Source organism: Sorex araneus, chromosome 1 (assembly GCF_027595985.1).
Source record: "Sorex araneus isolate mSorAra2 chromosome 1, mSorAra2.pri, whole genome shotgun sequence".
NCBI lineage: Eukaryota > Metazoa > Chordata > Mammalia > Eulipotyphla > Soricidae > Sorex > Sorex araneus.
This window is the reverse complement of record NC_073302.1, coordinates 318,807,473-318,828,568: the sequence shown is the minus strand read 5'-3', so window position 1 is coordinate 318,828,568 and position 21,096 is coordinate 318,807,473.

Below are 21,096 nucleotides of genomic sequence, written 5' to 3'. Positions count from 1 at the left end.
CCTCCTCCTCATCATCATCATCATCCCCCTCCACTCTCCCTCCGCCTCCTCTCTCCTCCCCCCTCCTCCTCTTTCCCCCTCCTTCCCCCTCTTCCTCCCCCTCCTCCTCCCCCTCCTGTATCTCGCTTTCCACAGAATAAAGTCCCTTCCCTCCATTCCCTGCACACACCCACAAGGACCCCCAGTCAGTGCTCTCCCAAAACTCTCCCTGCAGCCTTGGCATGAAGTACCCACCCACCTCAAACAGAACTTCATCTACTTTAATTCCACCCAGCTGGGCTTCATTCCGCCCTCTCAAATAAATGTCTTAAACAGCACTTGTTAGATTCAACTTGTTTTCCTACTTGGTCTCCCTTAGTTTTGTTTCTCTCCCCTAGTCTCTGTAATCTTAAGTCACTCGTAGGATTCCCAGGCTCAGATTCTGGAGGGCAGTAACTGCATGCAAGTCACTGGGCTGTGCCCAAGCAGATGGCGCTTAGTTAAGTATTTTCTGCAATGATGTTGTCTGAGTGCGCTGAAAGTACAAGTAGACAAACTCCAGGGAAACCGCTCCTGCTGTCCAACTCAACTCAGAAAATGAGCATTTGTTGGATGAATGAAGTTTGTTGGATGATGACATCACATGAGCCAATATTCCAGGGCTCCAGCTGTGAGCTGAGTCTGTTCTCCCCAGACCATGACCAGGACCGGTGACCAGGGGTCTGGGCAGTGACCAATCAGAAGCCTATTTTTATAGATGTTGCTCTCTCCGCCCTGAAGGAGAAACTGGAAGCCATAGAAGCTCTTGTAAGAGAGACCTAACGGTTCATCTTTGATACCCTTGATTAACATGTAAAACCCCAAATCTGATAGCAGGTCAGAGTTGCAATTTGTGACATTTAATCTCCTCCAGGTGCCCTCATAAAGCAAATTACCATCTGTGTGGACATAGATGTGGAGTCCATCTATGAGCAAGTCCATCTTTGGACAAGATTGCACAGCTAGTAGGCATCAAGTTTCTGGGCCCTGGCTTAAGACTCCCTCCCAGGCTTGAAAGAAGACAGATATCTATGTAAGTAGTATGTACCTTAGCCACCCAAATATACCCAACTGCTACTGTTCACATTTGATGTGTGAGGGTTTTTTTATGTGCAGGAATTAAATTCAGGACTTAGGAAATAAGAGTATTTTGTAATTATTTTGCTTTGGTGTAGTTTCAAATAGCTGTCAAAATATATCATTGTTTCTTTTAAAAAGTAATGACTAAGGGAGAAAGATATAGTATAGGTGTTAAGGCACCTGCCTTCCATGTATATGACACTGGTTCAGCCCCTGTGCTTCATATGACTCCCTGAGCACAGAGCCAGGAATAAGCCCTGAGCACTGCTGGGCAGAGCCACATCACCACCCCTACCCCAAGTCACAAATACAACTTAGAGGAAGTGATTTATCCAAAGTCGGAGGGAAGTCAGTTCTTAGAAACCATGGTTTCTGGGTATATGTAACAATGCCCTAGGTACTGGTGGAGCCATAAGAAAATAATATTTGACTGATTTACAAAACTGCAGTTTCATGGTTGAGCTCAGTAGGGCTATTCATTAGTTCAGCGGCCATCGTTGTCAGATTTCAGCCTGCGTCTTTGATCCTTTTGGGGTGGGAGGTCGGTGAAATACTCTGTGTGGTGCTAAAGAGACTTCTGAGAAAGGAGCCTGGGTCAGAGAGGAAGCTTTCCATCTGTGTCGGCACTTTCCAGAAGCCCCATGTGACTGTCACGCGTGTTGGTCACACATGGTGCCAGGCATGCATTGCTTGCTCAGGAATGAGGCTGAGTGCTTATCAGATTAATAAACTGTCTTCAAGAGGGGGTTGATTTCTCTGTTTTATAACCTGAAACCAAGTGAGACTTTGAGGGATAGGAAATTTCTCTCACTCCCAGTTTCCCTCACCACCCAGGTTCTCAGGTTGCTAATGATTTAGGTTACCAGCGCACCTCCCTTTCAAGTCATCCTTTGAACAGCACTAATAAAATAAACTTCCCAGATGACTTTTCCTCCTTGTTTTTTTTATCACTGAGCTACAAAGGAGAAATTAATAACACGATTGATTCTAATGATCAGGTTGATGAAGCATCAACAGGCCCATCTGCCTCTCAAGATCCAGTTCCATCTTTGACTTACATTTGGCTCCTTGGCTCACGTCCAGTGATGCTCAGGGGTTACCCCTGGCTCGTGCACTCAGGAATTACTCCTGACTATGCTCGGTTGACCATATGGGATACTGGGGATCGAACCTGGGTTGGCCTTGTGCAAGGCAAACACCCTCCCTGCTGTCTAGCCCCTGTGCCTCATGTATTTAAACCACACTATGCAGTGTAGAGCCTTGAAGCAACTTTCTGTTCTGTGTTTTCTATCTGTAAACTCAGAATGACCAGTGGCTACTCCTACCTAAGCTGGTTCACTGTGTAGCCCAAGTAAGTGTAAGCAGCTCAGTAGTTAGTGAAAGTGCTTTCATTGCACAAGCAACAGGACAGGTCATATCATACCCTTAGTCTTCCAATGGGACAACAGAGAGATGCCACCAACCTGGATAGGAAAGTTTATCTTTTCTAGGGCTTTGTTTTTGTGGATGCTCTCAAGCCAGCCTGCTGACATCAGAATCTATACAGAAAGCAAAGAGATCATGACTAAGTCATCCTCTGCCTGAAAATCTACGTATGACAGAGTAGATGAGGAATAAAGATTGTGTTTTCTCTCCTTTATTGCTTGGGCATCTCCATTTCCTCATTCACTTTTTTCTTTCTAGTCAATGCCACTGAGCAGCCAAGAATGTTTCTTGGTGTTAATTGTTATCCAGAGACCTTCCAAGTATCCTGAGATGGGAGAATTGCCCATGACCCTTGTAAGGTGGGTATTTTATTTTTTTCAATATGGAAGTACTGTCTCGAATACTTATATTAAGCATAAAGTATTAGAATAATATATCTCTTACCCCAGCCCGGTGAGGTTCTTGAGTCCCTGTGTGGCCTGTTTGGAGTACCCTGTATGGCCCCCAAGCCTCCAGGACTCACGGTGCGACTTTCCTAGTTGATCCGTGTGATCATCTGAGATGCAGGAACCCAGTCACCAGGAGGGTCTCATGCCTGTGACCCCACCGCGTGGGCCTGCCCACCCTATAGATAAGGTACCTTAGACAGCCACGCTCCCGCCAACCTTGGTTACTCAGGCCTTTCTTTCTTTCCCCACTTCAGGGAAACTGAGTTCAGGACTCTCGTCCCCCTGTGAAAATCCAAGGGGCTGCCCCTGGCAGTGGGCTGGCTTCTGCTGAGATCTCCCCGGGCAGGCCTTGAGGCTATTACAGGGGGCTCCAGGTAAAACCCTGCGACAGAGCTCAGGGCCAGCAGGCTGATGTGGCAATCCTGCCAACAGGGACGAGGGGCAAGGAGGGTCAGGAAAGGATTAATCAGGCTGGGCTGCCTCATGCTTAGAGCAGGGCCCCTCCTGCCGGCCTCCCTGCAGCCTCTCTCCATGCGTCCCACCCGCTACTCCTCCCTCCTGAGCTCTAGTACCCATGGTGGCCGCCACAGGGCCCTCCGCTCACCTTCTCCCCCGACCCCAACCCCCATGTCTTTGAAGGGTTCCTCCATCAGAGCTCCTCTGTGCTTTCCAGGTTTCAGTTAAGTTTCGATGGGGCCTGGGTCCGAGACTTCACGGTCTTGAGAGTTATGGGAGATGCAGTTGCTCACTCCCAGCCCTGCTCACCAATTTCCCAAGTCCTGTCATAGTACTCCCCATCCCATAGGGAAGAGCAGATCATTGCCACCCAGTCTTTTAGGTGCTGGGGTGACATGAAGCCCCCCCACTCCTGCTCACCCTCCAGCCCTCCACCATCTCTGGGGACTGAGCAGGGAAAACTTTCATGAAGGGGTTGATAAATAACAAGTCTTTTTGTTTGTTTTGGGCTGGAGAGATAGGCATCTGCCTTGCACGCAGCTGATCTGGGTTCAATTCCTCCATCCCTCTTGGAGAGCCCGACAAGCTACCAAGAGTATCCTGCCTGCATGGCAGAGCCTGGCAAGCTACCCGTGGTATATTCGATATGCCAGAAACAGTAACAACAAGTCTCACAATGGAGATGTTACTGGTGCCCACTCGAGAAAATCGGTGAACAACAGGATGACAGTGCTACAGTGCTATGGGTCTGGGGGCACACCGGTCAATGCTCAGGGGTTACTCCTGGCTCTACACTCAGGAAGTCACTCCTGGCATTGCTCAGGGGACCATATGGGATGGCAGGGATTGAATAAGTCAGCTGCATGCAAGGCAAGTGCTTTACTCACTACTATCTCTTGGCCCCAGTGTAAGGGTATTGTACATGTATTGTATAATTAGCATTATACAGTACACCTCTCAACTGGCTCTGAGGTGGGGGGCCCTGCATGGGTGGCAGGATAACATCCTGTTCTTGCCCTAGACTGGGGAAATGGCAGGTGTCTAAGGGACTGCTCCTGAGTGAAGGCCTTAGACATTGTTGTCCTCTACACCAGGCTCACCTTAGTCGGGATGCAACTAGACACCCAGGTTCCTTCTTTATTGAAACAAAATGGGAAACGGTGCTGTTTGGCATATGTTTTTTGCTTGGGACCACATCCAACTGTACCCACACTGTGTCCTTTCCTGATCATCTTCTCAGCCTCCTGAGTGATGTGTCTCCTTGGAGACAGTGCCAGGGTTTGACATTTGGAAAGATAGCTTGGTGTGCAGGAAAAGACATTGGAACCAGATATCTCACAGGGAGCCCCAAGCTTTCCTTTCCTTGGTTCCTGGTTCATCAGTAAAAAGCAGCTAGAAGATGCACTGATGTATTTTATTTTGTAGGGGTGGGGTGGGGAGTGTCTCTGATTATTTGTTTTGGGGCCATGCCTGGTGCTACTCAGGGTTTACTCCTGGCTCTGCGCTTAGGGATCACTCTGATGGACTTGGGAGACCATATATGAGATCAAACTCCGGGTAGCAAATGCCCTTCCTTCTATACTATCACCCTGGTCCCCACTACTGTTTTATGGAAAGACTAAAGTCGGGATGGAGTGAATATAAGAATCACAGAGCTAGTCCTGCTTCTGGCTCCTGGGAGGTCATGGTTGGCTCCTCCGAGCCTGACTGTGACTCCTCCTCTCAGCACAACACCGGAACTTGTGGTTGTTTGTGAAATCAAACTGAATTGATCCATTTTCCATTTTCCCCGAGAGAAGACAGGCCAGTTCTCTGCACTTTGCCGAGCCTAAAATCTCTTGTCCTTGGCAATGCACGTTTCCCCATGGCAGGGTCTGTCTCCACTAGCAGCTGGAGCTTCCTTGCATCCATCTTGGATAGTTTTGTAATCAAAACCAAGAAAACTTGATTCTTTTTTTTTCTTTTTGGGTCACACTTGGTGATGCACAGGGGTTATTCCTGGGTCATGTGCTCAGGAATCACTCCTGGCGGTGCTCAGGGGACCATATGGGATGCTGGGAATCGAACCCGGGTCAGCCTCTTGAAAGGCAAATGCCCTATCTGCTGTGCTATCGCTCCAGGTTCCAAAAACTTGATTCTTAAGGCAGCTCAGGCCCACATTCATTTTTCCTCATGAACTCTGTGGGGGCTACTCAAGGCCTGTTTTGATCTGGCCTTGTTCACCTCTTCGACCTCGTTTCTCTCCACATCCTGTCACCTTCCAGCCCAGGTTGGTAGATCCACAGGCAATATATGAATCCTACAATGTTTAACTCCACTTTTACCAGTGTCCTCTTTCTCATGTGGTTTCTATCCAGTTTTCCATCCCTTTCTCTGTCTCTCTCTATGTCTTTGTCACTCTCTCTCTTTACATTTCTACCGAGCCAATAGCTATTCATCCTTGAAATTTCACTCCAAGCAAGTTACTTTGGGTAACTTTCCCGGCTACCCACTCTCCACTCCCTAACTCTTCATCTGGCTTAGTGGCAGTTTTGAGGTCCTTCTGGCATGCTGCTTGCTCTTTAAGTCCTGATCATCTTCAACTGAGCTGTCCACAATAACAAATTTTTTGACAGCAAAGACCCATATTCTTGACTAACTTTGATCCTCAGTGTTTGGTGTCAATTTCTCAATGAATGCTTACTAACTATATGAATTAGTTGAGCAGAATCTAGAAAAAAATGAGGGGCACGGTATAGGGCTAAAGAGATAGTATAGAGATTAATGGGCTTGCCTTGCATGTGGCAGACCTTGGTTTGATCCTAGCACCATACATGGATCCCTGAGTATCACCAGAAGTGATCCCTGAGCACCACCAGGAGTGATTCCTGAGCACAGTATGTTTGAGCACTACCAGGCATAAATAGAAAAGAAAGGAGGGAGAGGAGAGGAAAAAGGAGGAGGGTAATATCATTTTTATGATGAAAACAAATCCTGGTACCATTAACAGTTGATATTGGTACCATCAACCTTTTTTTCCTTCCTTATCATCAGAGCTCATTTTGGGGCTTGTGGTGTTTTAAATTATGTAAGTGTTCTGTGGTTCTGGGAAGTTACATCAGTCTCTGTCAATGTAAGGACAGAGCTGGCACAGGTGTGTCACTTGATGTGGAGAATAAGTCACCCAGTCCAGCCCTTGCAAAGTCAGCACAGAAGGGTTGGACTGAGGACTGAGGGGTGGAGAGAACTCTGCAGAATAGCAACAGCTGGGCAAGCAATTAGGAACTGGGAATGCTTTCCTGCTCTCACTCTGTCTTTTGAACAGCTCCAGTTCTTTTTTTTTTCTGGTTTTGAGTGAATTCTTTATTTTTTTTAATTAATTAATTTATTTTTAATTAGTGAATCACCGTGAGGGCACATTTACAGATTTATACACTTTTGTGCTTATGCTTCCCTCATACAAAGTTCGGGAACCCATCCCTTCACCAGTGCCCATTCTCCACCACCAGTAAACCCAGCATCCCTCCCACCCTCCCCAATCTCATCTCCCCCCACCCCACCCTGCCACTGTGGCAGGGCATTCCCTTCTGTTCTCTCCCTCAAATTAGCTGTTGTGGTTTGCAATAAAGGTGTTGAGTGGCCACTGTGCTCAGTCTCTAGCCCTCATTCAGCCCGCAACTCCCTTCTCCCACATGGCCTTCGACTACATTATAGTTGGTGACCCCTTCTCTGAGTTGCCCTTTCCCCAGAATGTGAGGCCAGCCTCCAAGCCATGGAGTCAACCTCCTGGTACTTATTTCTACAATTCTTGGGTGTTAGTCTCCCACTCTGTTATTCTATATACCATAGATGAGTGCAATCTTTCTATGTCTGTCTCTCTCTTTCTGACTCATTTCACTCAGCATGAAACTTTTCATGCCGATCCACTTAAATACAAAATTCATGACCTCCTTTTTTCTGACAGCTGCATAGTATTCCATTGTATAGATGTACCAAAGTTTCCTCAACCAGTCATCCGTTCTAGGGCATTCGGTTTTTTTCCAGATTCTGGCTATTGTAAACAGTGCTGTGATGAACATACATGTGCAGATGTTCTTTCGATTATACTTTTTTGCCTCTCTGGGATATATTCCCAGCAGTGGTATTGCTGGGTCAAATGGGAAGCTCCAGTTCTTTTCTTTCACAGTAGCACAAAGCCCAACCATGCCACTCAGGCAAGTAGATCTAAATCTGTCCTTTCCTCCCATTTTTCCTTCCTACCTCACTTCTTGCACCCACACAGAGTATATTTATAAAGAAATTACTCTGTGATAAACCTAGTTTCAATGCCTGCTGTCTTCCTACTTTACCTCTTAAATTTCTAATTCTCTCCCATAGCTATATGAATATGATTGTATAATTCAATCTACCATTTGAAAAATAAGAATTTGAAATCTGAGCAAAAAATAGGGTAAAAGGATTGAGAAAGGATCCGGTTGTTATCTTTGCTGTAATATAACTGCATTATTGGGGGAATGGGAGTGCCAAAGATGGAATGAGGACCTCCTACGAGTGAAGTCTGAGGTGAAGTATGCACTCAACCTCTCACCTCCATTCCTGGATTAGTGCTTAGGAGTGACCTCTGGTGGTGCTGGGGGACCAAAAATGGTGCTGGGAATCAATCCAGGTTGGGTGCATGCATGGCAGAAGCTTCATCTCCTATACTACTTCTCAGGCCCTAACCCCCATTTTAATTTACTTGATCACATCCAGCTCTGCTCAGGGGTCAACTCTTGGCTGTGCTCTCAGGGATCATCCCTGGCAGAAGTTTGAGGACTGTATGGGAATTGAAACCCTGTTGGAAACGTGCAAGGTAGGTAGTACATCCTACCCACTGTACTATCTCTCCAGCTCCTGGTTAACTCTATTTCAAAGATGAGGAAATGGAGGCACAGAGAATTTTTTCACAATCCAAAGTTATATAGTCATGATATAATTATGTAATGTCATGATATCATGGTATAGTGACTTTTAATCAACAATGGACGTCAGATACAACAGTGGCCACAAAAGGCTTGACCTTCTAGCTTTGTGCCATTATACTTCCTGATAGTCACATAATGAAATCTCCTAATGAGGCCTTTCTCAACATGTATCTCCCATGGAAGAATTTGGTGTGACTCACATTGCCTGGAATAACTCCTTAACTTTTCCAGAGCCACAGCTTATTTTTAGCTTTGGCCTTCTGTTGCACTCGACCTTTTGCCTAGAGAGAGTAAGTTTCATGCAGCTAAGGACAAAGCCTTCCTATTGCATGAAACAGAGAAGTACCTGTGAAGCTAAGCCTTCCTTGTAAGAGCTGCAATCTAGGATAATCTTTTAGGACAAAAAAATGATTTTACACACACACATACACACACACACACACACACACACACACACACACACACACACACACACACACCCTGGGTAACATTGCCTGCAATGATTTCAATCCTTTCTTCGAGATATCTATCTGCTGCTTACTCTAAGAGATTAGGATAGGGTCAGAGAGATGGTTCAATGGGCTGCAACTCATGCTTCCTGGCCCCGATTCTGGCACCATGTGACCCGCTTCCAACCAGCCCTCCCAGAACTGCCAGGAGCGACTTTTGAGCAACGTGCTGAGGAATATCCCCTGAGAACAACTAGGTTTGCCCCTAGAAGAAAACAAAAGCAAAAAAAGAGATAATAATCTAATCTTAATATTTATGAAAATATTTTTAATGTGGATCAGGATCTTGTACCAATACATATTTATCTCACATGTTTTAGAATAACAAAAACATTTTTGGAAAACAATGAATAAATCATGAGATGGCCAAGTAATAAAATGTCATGAAATCTTTAAGAAAAATTACCAAGAATTGGTGTTTTGCCTGGCATCTGGTAGTGCTCAGGGCTTCCTCTTGGGTTGAACGAATAAGCAAAGGATGTGGAGACGGGCGTGTGCAGGTGACACAGGTCTTCTTTCCAAATATCCTTTAAAAAATGTGGAAGTCAAATAATTATGAGGGGTTTATTGATCTGTTTAAAATTTTCTTGCAGTAGCATTGGTTTCTAGAATTCTCCATTGCTGGGCTGGAGAGTTAGTCCAGGAGTTGAGGTTACTTGCATAAGCACAGACCCCAGTTCATCCACAGCACCATGTGGTCCCTCAAGCCCCAGCAGGAATGATCCCTGAGTGCAGAGGCAGGAGAAAGCCCTGAGCATAGCCAGGTGTGGCCCCCAAACAAGCCAAAGATATTTTGAATGCCAGTTTAGAATAAAGCCTGTTTGCCGGGGAGGTTTTCATTCCTGCATAGTGACTGGAAAAATCTCCATACCACCAGGTGGCAGCGTGTCCCTGTTTTATATTAAATATTGCAAACTACCCCCTGCCCTGACCCACACCATCCACTGCACCACCATGGCGTGACAAAATGTAATTTAGATCTAAGATCAATGGTCTTTCAATCCTTCACTCATTTCCTTGAACATAATTTTGAAAACATGTAGCTCACAAATGCTTACATTTCTAGTGTAAAGTTGTTCAATGAGTGTTTAAATTCCCAAGAGGTGTGACTTCTGTCATACACTAAATACTGACTTATTTTTTAAAGGATAATATCATTTGTTTTGAACTTAACAGACCTCATTTAAAGGAGTCCCAAAAATGTTAGCACTCAACAAAGTAAGACTTAAAATATCAAACAAAAATTACCATGCATGGGGCTGGAGTGACAGCACAGAGGGTAGGGCGTTTTCCTTGCACACAGCTGACCTGGGTTTGATTCCCAGCATCCCATACGGTCCCTCAAGCACCACCAGAAGAGATTCCTGAGTGCATGAGTCAGGAGTAACCCCTGTGCAACGCCGGGTCTGACCCAAAAAGAAAACAAAAACAAAAACAAAAACAAAACAAAACAAAACAAAAAATACCAGACATACTGAGAAACAGGAAAATAAAATAATCATAGGGGAAAAAACTGAAAATTACAGATAATATAATTAGTAGTTAGGAATATGAAACAGATATTTATTACATACCCTATTTGAAAAGACACACAAACATTAAGAAATGGCAGTCTTTCTACACACCCTCACACAAAAGTATGTATATACCAAGTAGAAATTCTAGGGATGAAGATGTAAGAAATAGGCAATCTTCAGAAAATTTTAGTGGGGGCTGGGGAGATAGTACAGTGGGTGAGGCACTTGCCTTGCATGCAGCTGACCATTCGATATGGTCTGCTGAGACAGTGGGGTGGCTCAACTAGACCCAACTGACACACAAAACAACTACGCAAAACAGTAATAGACAGTCTTCATATACAAGGGATATTTACCATATAAGCCATTCTGTGGGTCTAAAGATGTATTAGGAAACTTTTTTTTGATAATACTTTTTATCAAGATTGGTTGCCTCCTACTTTACATCCCATCCAATGTGGTGTGCTACTCCTTGGTATATCAGTGGTGTAGAGTATGAGATGTCACCTCAGGAATTATAAAATTTTAAATAAGTTATTATAGCTGAGTTAAATTTTTAACTGGATGGTGACTTTGGGGTCAGAGTCATCTCTCTGAAGCTTGTTGATCTCTTCTGAGATTTATCTGTGAGTCTCTCAATTATGGCTGGTTAATGAGATTAAATGACACCAGAGGCACTTGTGAGCATTACTGCCAGGCTCCCGGAAAAACTGGGGAATAGGGGGAGATTTCCCATCCCTGACTCCTTGAGGGCCTGAATATTTTGTGAATATTTCAGCCACAAAACCTACATACTTGAGTTTTTCAGCAGATTCATTCATGGATGAGGCTCATTCGAGTCTGTGGAGATCAGCCGTGAGCATGGTGGCAATTGTGTTCTGGAGGTTTTCAGAAGCTGGGGCTCTGTTTGGGTGGGTGGGTGGGACTCGCCCTCCGGGGTGCCCCAGATGAAACTCAACCTGGCGCAAGATCTGGAGGCATCTATGCACCTTGTTGGTCTCTTCCAGGATTTTAAATTCTGACATTTTATTTTATTTTATTTTATTTTTGCTTTTTGGGTCACACCTGGTGATGCACAGGGGTCACTCCTGGCTCTGCACTCAGGAATTGCCCCGGGCAGTGCTCAGGGGACCATATGGGATGCTGGGAATCGAACCCGGGTTGGCCGCGTGCAAGGCAAATGCCCTACCCGCTGTGCTATTGCTCCAGCCCAATACTGGCATTTTAAAATAAATTTATTACATCATTTTAAAAAATAAATCTCGTTGAATACATCAAGGAATGGACTGATCATAGAAGCAACCTCTCAAGATGGATTCTGACCTGGTGGAACATCTTTGTGACAAACTCACCTGGAAGACAGTGACAGTGAGCGTTGAGTCCAGGACAGCTTGAGGGTGGTTTCCTAATATACTGTGTGTATATTAGGTGCCCATCACTTTTTCTCTGAGCTACTCCAAACAACATTCTCTTGGAATATTTCACTATTTCTTTCATGAAGGAATCTTACACCCTTTCCCCAAAATAAATATTAATATGTTAATATTAAAAAAATTAAAAAAATAAATCTCGTTGAATACAAAAATAGCACAGTGAGAGAAATGCCTCTAGACTGTGAACTAAGCTACGGACCCGAGCCGCCCCAGCAGGGGAAAGGTTTTTGTCTCTCAGCCTTTCCTTTCTCTGGCGGCGGCAGCGTGGTGACAGCCATCTTTTAGAGCCCACGAGACAGAGGTACAAGCACACGGGAGATCTCAGGATGGGGAATGATACCTGCACTGCCCTGTGCCCAGATGAGACCCCGAGCGGATCTGCACGAACAGCTCCTCTACACCTGAATGGCCATGATCCCAGAGGCCCACTAATTCATTTCAGAACCCAGCGGCTTCTTGCAGAAATGCCTCTAGACTGTGAATTAAGCTACTACCTCGTGCCTCCCCAGGAGGGGAAAGGTTTTTCTTTTTGGCGTCAGCGTGACGACTGCCATCTTTTAGAGTCCACGAGACAGAGGTACGAGCTTGCAGCAATGTAACTTCTAGAGGCAGGAATTTCTCCGGACTTAGTTACTAAAATACCAGAAATCCAAAACCGTGACCAAATATGCTCTTCATTCTCAGCAATGGAAAACAAATTATCAAATGACGCCTTTCCGGCAGGCTTGACAGTTGGGGGAAAATTCCAAATAATAATAGTGAGTTTTCTGTCGAAATATTGAATGTAATCAAAGTAAAGAGAGAGTAAGTGAAAATCATCAGCCACACAGGTGGGGGTGGGGGGGTGCGGTGGGATGGGAGGTATACTGGGGTTCTTGGTGGTGGAACATGTGCACTGGTGAAGGGATGGGTGTTTAATCATTGTATGACTGAGGCTTAAATCTGAAAGCTTTGTAACTTTTCTCATGGTGATTCAATAAAAAAAAATAACTAAAATATAGAATAGTGAAGTTTGATCCATGATACCTCATATTATCACCTGAGCCTGCCAGGAGTAAGCCAGGTGTGCCCTACCCCCCTCCAATGTAGCATACAGATTTGCTAGTTAAAATAATTAATTTTTAAAATTACAAAGCAAATTAATTTTTTATAATTGGAGACATGATACCCGCCCCCCCACATTTACCCTAACTTCTCATTTTCCATTTATTTCCTACAGAGTATTTAACCCTATTAGAAAATATTTGTTGCTTTAAAACTTTGGTCACTCTACTATTTCTCTTTTCAACAAGAGTTTGTGCATAAATTAAATACTTTCTTGGTTTTGGTTTTATGGCCCACATCCAGGGGTACTAAGGGTTTTTTCAGTGCTTTGCTGAGGGATGCATCACTCTGGACAGGATCACTGTATATGGTGCTGAGGATTGAGTGGGATGGAACTGGGGTAGGTCGCATACAAGACAAGCCTCTTAAACCCTTTATTATTGGCCCTGCCCACAAAGAAGCTTTTGTTGTTTGTTTTTGGGGTCTATACCTGGCATTGCTCCCGGGTCACTCCTTGTCCTGCTTGGGGTGGGGGTGGGGAGTTCTGCAGTGCCAGAGACTGAACCTGAGTCTCCTGTATGCACGGTTTGTACTCCAGTTTGTAGAGTTCTCCCTGTCCCATAAATAAAATGTCCAGTATTTCTTTCGTCCAGAGATTTTAAGTGCCATGTTCTAATCCTAAAACATAGGTGCATGGATCTCTAAGTATAGCTTCATGTTATTCTTTCATTAATTTGGAATTTTTATTTTAATCCTGAAAAACACAAGAAAGCAAAAATAGTGCTTAATTGTATCATTTAATATTTATAAAATATAATAAATTGCACCCCTGTCTTGCTTATCACTTCCCACTTTGCTTAGGTAACTATTGGTAACTGAGACCTAGTCCCAATAGTGCCCAAGGGAGCCCGAGGGCCATGTCAGGGGTACTGTGTGCCAGTGACTCAATTCTAGGGCTAAGAATGTGGCACTGTTCTGAGACCTCTAGCCCACACCAGCACCGCACACTAAGGTGCTCCCACAATTGCCTTTTTAAGAGATTCTTTCCCAGAAGGAGACAACAGACAGATGGACAGAGAGACAGACACACAGTGGGATAGAATTGGGGAACGAGTGAGAGAAGCATATCTATACACACTCTTAGGTGTAGAATGAATTATATTATGAGAAAGTGCTAGAAGCATTTCCTGAAATTGTCATTATATTTTATACTCCCACCAGCAATGAATTTGAGGATCAAATTTCTCCATAGCCTTTCTAATGTTTGATATAGACTAACTTTCTAATTCTGGCCATTTTAATAGAGTAGTTACTCATTATGAAATTAAAAATTTTTTATTTGGAGGCCAGAGCGATAGTACAGCAGGTAGGGCTTTGCACATGGCAGACCCGGGTTCAATCTCCAGCATCCCATATGGTTCTTCGAGCACCGCCAGAGGTAATTCCTGAGTGCGGAGCCAGGAGTAACCCCTGAGCATCGCTGGATGTGACTCAAAAAACAAAACAAAAGAAAAAACCCTTTAATTTGAGGCATCGTGATTTACAACACACATTTACAATCACAGTGAATGACAGGATTTCATGCACGTAATGTTCCGACACCACACCCTCCACCCAAGTGTCTGCTTCCACCATTGTCTCAGGGTCCCCACAACACCCCACTTCCTTGCCGAGCTAAGGTCAGTTCTGTAGATCAGTTGCCAGGTTCAGTTGCCTTTGCCCATTATGGTCTCTTCCCTTTGTTGTAGCAATGACCATGAGGGCGGGGATCTCACACTGCCTGTGATGCTTGTATACACACAGTTAGTGCAGTGCTCTGGGATCACACAACAGTATGTCTGCTCTTGCTTGGCATGTGGGGTGGTGCAGGGGAGCAAACTCCAGTCTCTTGCTTGCATCTTTTCAAAAGTTCGTTGGTTGTATTATTATTGTGTTGGTTGCATGTATTATTGTGTGGGAATCTGATCAAATACTCTGTCCATTTTCAGTTGAGATGTCTGGTTTCTTTGGCTCTTTGGGTCACACCTGGTGATTCTCAGGGGTTGTTCCTGGCTCTGCACTCAGGAATCACCCCTGGCGGTGCTCAGGGGACCATATGGGATGCTGGGGATTGAACCTAGGTTGGCTGCATGCAAGGTAAATGCCCTTTTCACTGGATTATCACTCCAGCCCCTGAGATACCTGTTTTCAATTGATTTGTAAGAGGGAACAATATGTTTGAATGTGGCCTTTCACAGTCCTGTGTATTTCTTTCTACATTTATTAATCTCTTTTAAAGAATAGAAGTTTCCGCCTTGGCAAAACTAAAAAGATGTTTTAATATAGCTTCGTGAACTATTTACAGCTATTTTGCTACCATCCCAAAACTCTTTGAAGTGTTAACAACTGGGGCCAGAGTTTTACAGCAGGTAAGATGTTTGTCTTGCATGTGACCAGACCAGCTTTGATCCCCAGGACCATGTGTGGTCCCCTAAGCCCCATCAGGAGTGATCTCTGAGCACAGAGCAGTAGTTAGCCCTGAACACCACTGGTATGGCATAAATAAATAAATAAATAAATAAATAAATAAATAAATAATAAATACCTGCTAGATCACAGGGAAATAGCCATTGATAAAGTTTTTCTCTAAATGGAGTAAGGAGGGCGCTGAAGTGATAGTACAGTGTGTAGGGCATTTGCCTTGCATGCGACTGACCAAGGTTCAATCCCCAGCATCCCACATGGTTCCCTGAGCATCGCCAGGAGTAATTCCTGAGTGCAGAACCAGGAGTAACCCCTAAGAATTTCCAGGTGTGAACCAAAAAGCAAATAAATAAATAAATAAAATGGAGTAAGGTGACATTACTTGCATATCCTATATATCATCATCAAAAAAGTCTTTCATTGGTGGGAAAGTTGATACTTGCAAGGATTAGATATTAATTCTACCTCCAATTCTATTTTTCTTGATGTAGCAGGCATAGCAGAAAACAATTCAGTAAATTTACCAATAATGATGCTAATGCATTCTTTTGGCTCCTACATACTAGGCACTGTGATCCAGTAATTAGTCATGAACGCCCTGGGAGTAGATATTTTAGTCCTCTTATTCTGTAGAAGAAAGTGGGGTTCAGGACACTGATATGTCTTGAGCAGTCACAGAGCTGGCAAGTGACGGAAGTGGGATTCCAAGCTCGGATTATTTAAGTATATTCCTGATGCTCTTTGTGTGTTGCTCTGGACTCGCTTGGCTTTAGATGTGTTGCACATAGGGTTGAGCAGGTTATGAAAGGGGCAGAGATGGATGGAGAGACTGGGGTCAGACTAAGTCAGGGATTTATCTGGATAGGGCTTGAGATGCTTCCAGTTCCAAATCCCATCAATAGATTGGAGAATTTTACTGTGTTTAGTGGGGTTCAGGCAAACTGAGCCATTCTACAAATGGAACTTCTCTAATTACCTGTTAGCAAGGTTACCACAGACCCCTATCAGCATTTCATAAGGTCCCCCTTTCATTAAAAAAATATTGAAACATGACTTCTTCTAATATGACTTCTTTTAATTATGTGAAAGTTTGATCTAAAATTTTATATGTGGGGCTGGAGCTATAGCACAGTTGGTAGGGTGTTTGCCGTACGTGCGGCCAACCCGGGTTCGATTCCCAGCTTCCCATATAGTCCCCCGAGCACCACCAGGAATAATTCCTGAGTGCATGAGCCAGGAGTAACCCCTGTGTATTGCCAGGTGTGACCCGAAAAGCCAAAAAATATCATTTATATGTTATCAATCCCCCTCGATGGTTCACCAACTCATCGTGGCGAGGGGGCGGCAATGGTGCCAACCGGTGAACAGTGAACCAACAAGCTACCTGTGGTGTATTAGATATGCTAAAAACAGTAATAAAAATGGGCCTCATTCCCCTGACTCTGGAAGAGGCCCCAATATAGCAACATTGAGATGGTCGAGCAAGGAGAGACTGCTATAATCCCAGGGCTGAACTAGGCTGCCAAAATGAAGAAGGACTAAAATGTCTATCTGCACTTTTAAAGCACATACGCTGGCATTGGAAGCATCCATCGAGGACCTGATGGTGCAAGTGAAGAAGATCAAGTATGATGTTATTGGATTGAACAAAACAAGAAGGCATCCATCACATCATGCCATTTTCGATACTGGAGAACTGTTCCTCGGAACATGTGACAGTAGAGGCATCGGTGGTGTTGGTGTCCTCATCAACACGAACTTGGCCATGAGCATTGACTCGTTTGAATGCCTAACAACCTGAATTGGATGCTTACACTTGAATAGATGTAGCTCATTGCCGGCAGTTTCTATCTTTGTCGCCTACATACCTACATCCAACTGTGATGAAGAAGAAATTGAGAAGTTCTACACGGAGCTGGAGAAGTTCTATAAAGAAGCACACCTTCTATAAGGTCATTGTCAGTGATTTTAATGCCAAGATAGGACCAAGAAGGTTGCCTGAGAAACTCCACATCGGGACCCACAGCCTAGAATGGAATGAACAGGGTGAGAGACTGTCTGAGTTCATCATGTTGACCAAGACCATTTATGGTAACTTGCAGTTCCAGAAGGCTGAATCTAAACGTTGGACATGGGAGTCTCCCGGTGGACAGTTCCACAACAAAATTGACCACATCATATTCAATCGACAGTTTTGCCGGACCAATGTTGCTGTTGTCCCAAAATTCTAAGTGGGATCAGACCACCGTCTCTTCATGCAAAATTCTATACAGAGCGGGGAGAAAGGGCTGCAAAGTTTAAGAAGAGAACTCCCAGAATGATCACTAAATGGGAGCTCTTTGGTACTATTGCAGCAATATGGGAAGATGCCGTGTTGTTGACAACATCAAGGAAGGATATGATTGACTGGTTCAGCACCTCTATGATTGTATGAGGAATGCCGAGAGTAAGAAAGCCAGAAAAAGTGGTCTTTGGAAACTCTCGAGCTCTTCGCCAACGTGTTTGGTGAGAGCCTCAGCCAATCATAAGCTAATGACCAAGCTCACAAAGCTGTGCAGAGAAGCGATAAAGAAAGACCTCAAAGAGAGAAGAGCAGCAGTGTTGGCCAATGCAACAGAAGCCAGGAAAAGTATTCTCAATGCCTTCCTGTCCTTCGCCAACTATAAGACCAAGATGACTGCCCTCTGATGTCCTGATGGATCTATCACATCTTCCAGAAGGGCAATGGAAAAGGTTATCCATGACTTCTCCTCGGATCTTTTCAATAGCCACGTCCCCCTGCCCACATACCAAATTCCACAGGATGGATTTGTCATTCCCAGCATTCTCGCTTCCAAAATCTGACAGACCATTTTGTTGGTAAAGAAACATATAGTACCTGGTTCAGACAAGGTCAGACCCGAACACCTGAAGAATCTGCTGCCAGTATTTGTCAATATACTGGCTTGGCTCTTCAAACACTACCTGTCTGAATGCAAGGTTCTATCCCAAAGAAAAACCAGCAGGACCGTTCTGTTGTATAAGAAGGGAGACATCCAAGACATTGGCAACTATTGCCCAATCTGCCTGTTGTCCGTCGTCTACAAGTTATTTACTTGAGTCATCCTGAATATAATAGGCAGGACACTAGATGAAGGACAACCATGTGAGCAAGCCAGGTTCCGAAAAGGATTCAGCACAATCGACCACATCCACATGGTGACCAAGCTCATTGAGGTTTTGTGAGAGTTCAAGATGCTGCTCTATCTAATGTTCATTGATTTAAAGAAAGCCTTTGATTCTGTTGAGACTCAAGTAGTCCTCGAAGCCTTAGCCAAACAGGGCATCCAAACTCAGTACATCAAGATCCTCTGCAAGCTGTATTACGGATTGATTCACCACCAGGATCTCACCATTCTACAAGGAAGTGATCATCAACATAAAGAGAGGGGTTCAGCAGGGCAACACCATTTCACCAAAACTCTTCAGTTCCACCCTCGAGAATGTCATGCGACGACTGGAATGGGAAGGAATTGGAGTGAAGATAGATGGTCAGCAACTCCACCACCTTGGCTTCACTGATGACATCGTTCTAGTAACACCAAACATTAGCCAAGCAGCAGGAATGCTGGCCGACTTTGACCGTGAGTGTGGAAAGATTGGACTTCAGCTGAATCTCATGAAGACAATGCTTATGAGTAAATGAACTAGTTCCTTATGTTCAATGGAATGAACATCTCCAAGTGCAGCAGCTATGTGTACCTAGTTCGAGAACTCAACATGATGAATGACCTGGCACCTGAGCTGCATAGGAGGAAAAGAGTGGCGTGGAACACCTTCAAGAGCGTCAAAGAAGTTGTTAAGAGGACGAGGAACCTCCGGTTCTGGGCACATCTTTTTGCTGTGCACTTACATACGTTTCAGAGACCTAGGCCCTACAAGGTAAGAACAAGATAAGAATACTATTCAGGTCTTCCAAAGAGGAATCGAAAGAGCTATGCTTGGAGTATCACATTTCACTCAAGTGAGAGAAGGAATCAGGAGTTCTGACCCCTGTCGACAAACGAGAATCAGAGATGCTGTCTCATTTGCCTAGGCATCGAAAATCAGGTTGGCCAGACACATAATGCGATTTGGAGACAGTCGATTGACTAAAGCTGTTACCATCAAAAGAACGCCTGGCTGCCCACTTACGAGATGGTCAGTCTTCTTTGTCAAGACCATGAACGAACAGTTTGAGGCTCTCCATGATCCTGGAGCGAGCAGACACCATTGGGCTACACTAGCACAAGACAGTGATGAATGGAGACATATTGGTGCCTGCTCGAGCAAATCAATGAGCAATGGAATGATAAATGATACAAGTGATTTATCAATACTCTGTGTTTGTGTGTGTGTGTATGTGTTTGTGTTTTGCTGGAGATAGAACCCAGATCTAAGACATGTGGTATCCTACTGATACCTAGATAGAATCAATATTTAATTTTTGGTTTTTTGCCTCATCTGATGGTATTCATGGGCTACTCCCAGAACAATGCTCAGGGGTTACTACTGGCAGTGTTTAGGGATGAACTACTAGAGATTGAACCCAGGGCTCCCATATGCCATCCAGTTCTTTGTACCAGCTTCCTGACCCTTACAAGTACTTTCTTTTTTTTTTTTTTTTTTTGCTTTTTGGGTCACACCCAGAGATGCTCAGGGGTTACTCCTGGCTTTGCACTCAGGAATTACTCCTGGCAGTGCTTGGGGGACCATATGGGATGCCGGGGATCGAACCCGGGTCGGCCGCGTGCAAGGCAAACGCCCTACCCGCTATGCTATCGCTGCGGCCCCACCTTACAAGTACTTTCATTGGTACCACTTATGTCAGATTACTTCATTAAAGTCACATAATTATTTGGCACCTTATCCTAATGAATAACACTGCTTATATTCCATTCCCTTCTGAAATCTGTAATCTTTAATACACTATTATTTCCTACTTGGCAGATGTGAGGTTTCATTTTATTCATTCTAAGTTTGGCACATCAACAGTCTCATATTATTATTTATATTCTACTAAGATCTTTCCTTTTACTTAATGGCCTGACTCTCTTATTTGTATAGCAAAGATGAACTATACAATATGATGCTCATAAACATCAAGTAATTCTAAGTTCTGAATCCTTGGGTTTTCTTTTATCACAGTTTGTATGTCCTTTGAAATTTTAAATGATATTGGTTACTCAGATGGAGATGTTTTATGAGATTTGTATAAGCTGTTAGAATTTATATACTTATTAAAAATTTGCATTTCCCCCAAATTCCTTATGCATCTAAGGTCAAAATAATTTTGCATTGATATGATATTAAATTCATTGCATGGACTAAATGCTTTGGGGACGAGGACAAAATTAGAGCAATAGTAAAGTGTGCTTATAAATGAGCTGTTTCTAGCTACAAGTAAAATTTTTCTTCTGGGGCCTGAAAGATAGCACAGGGGGTTAAGGTATATGCTGTACATGGAGCTGACCCCAGTTCTATCCCTGTAACCATATATGATCCTCCAATCACTAAGAGGAGTAAACACTGAGCAGAGAGCCAGGAACAAACCCAGAGCATAACCAGTTATGGCACCATAAACAAACAAGTCACAACAACAAACAATTTTAATATTGGCTAAAACTCTTTTTATGATTCTAAAAAAAAGTATGACCATTAAAATAGAAGATCGAAACACTTACTTTTATTATCAACTATGACAGGACAAAATAAAATCTTCAAATTCCCAAATTTTATCC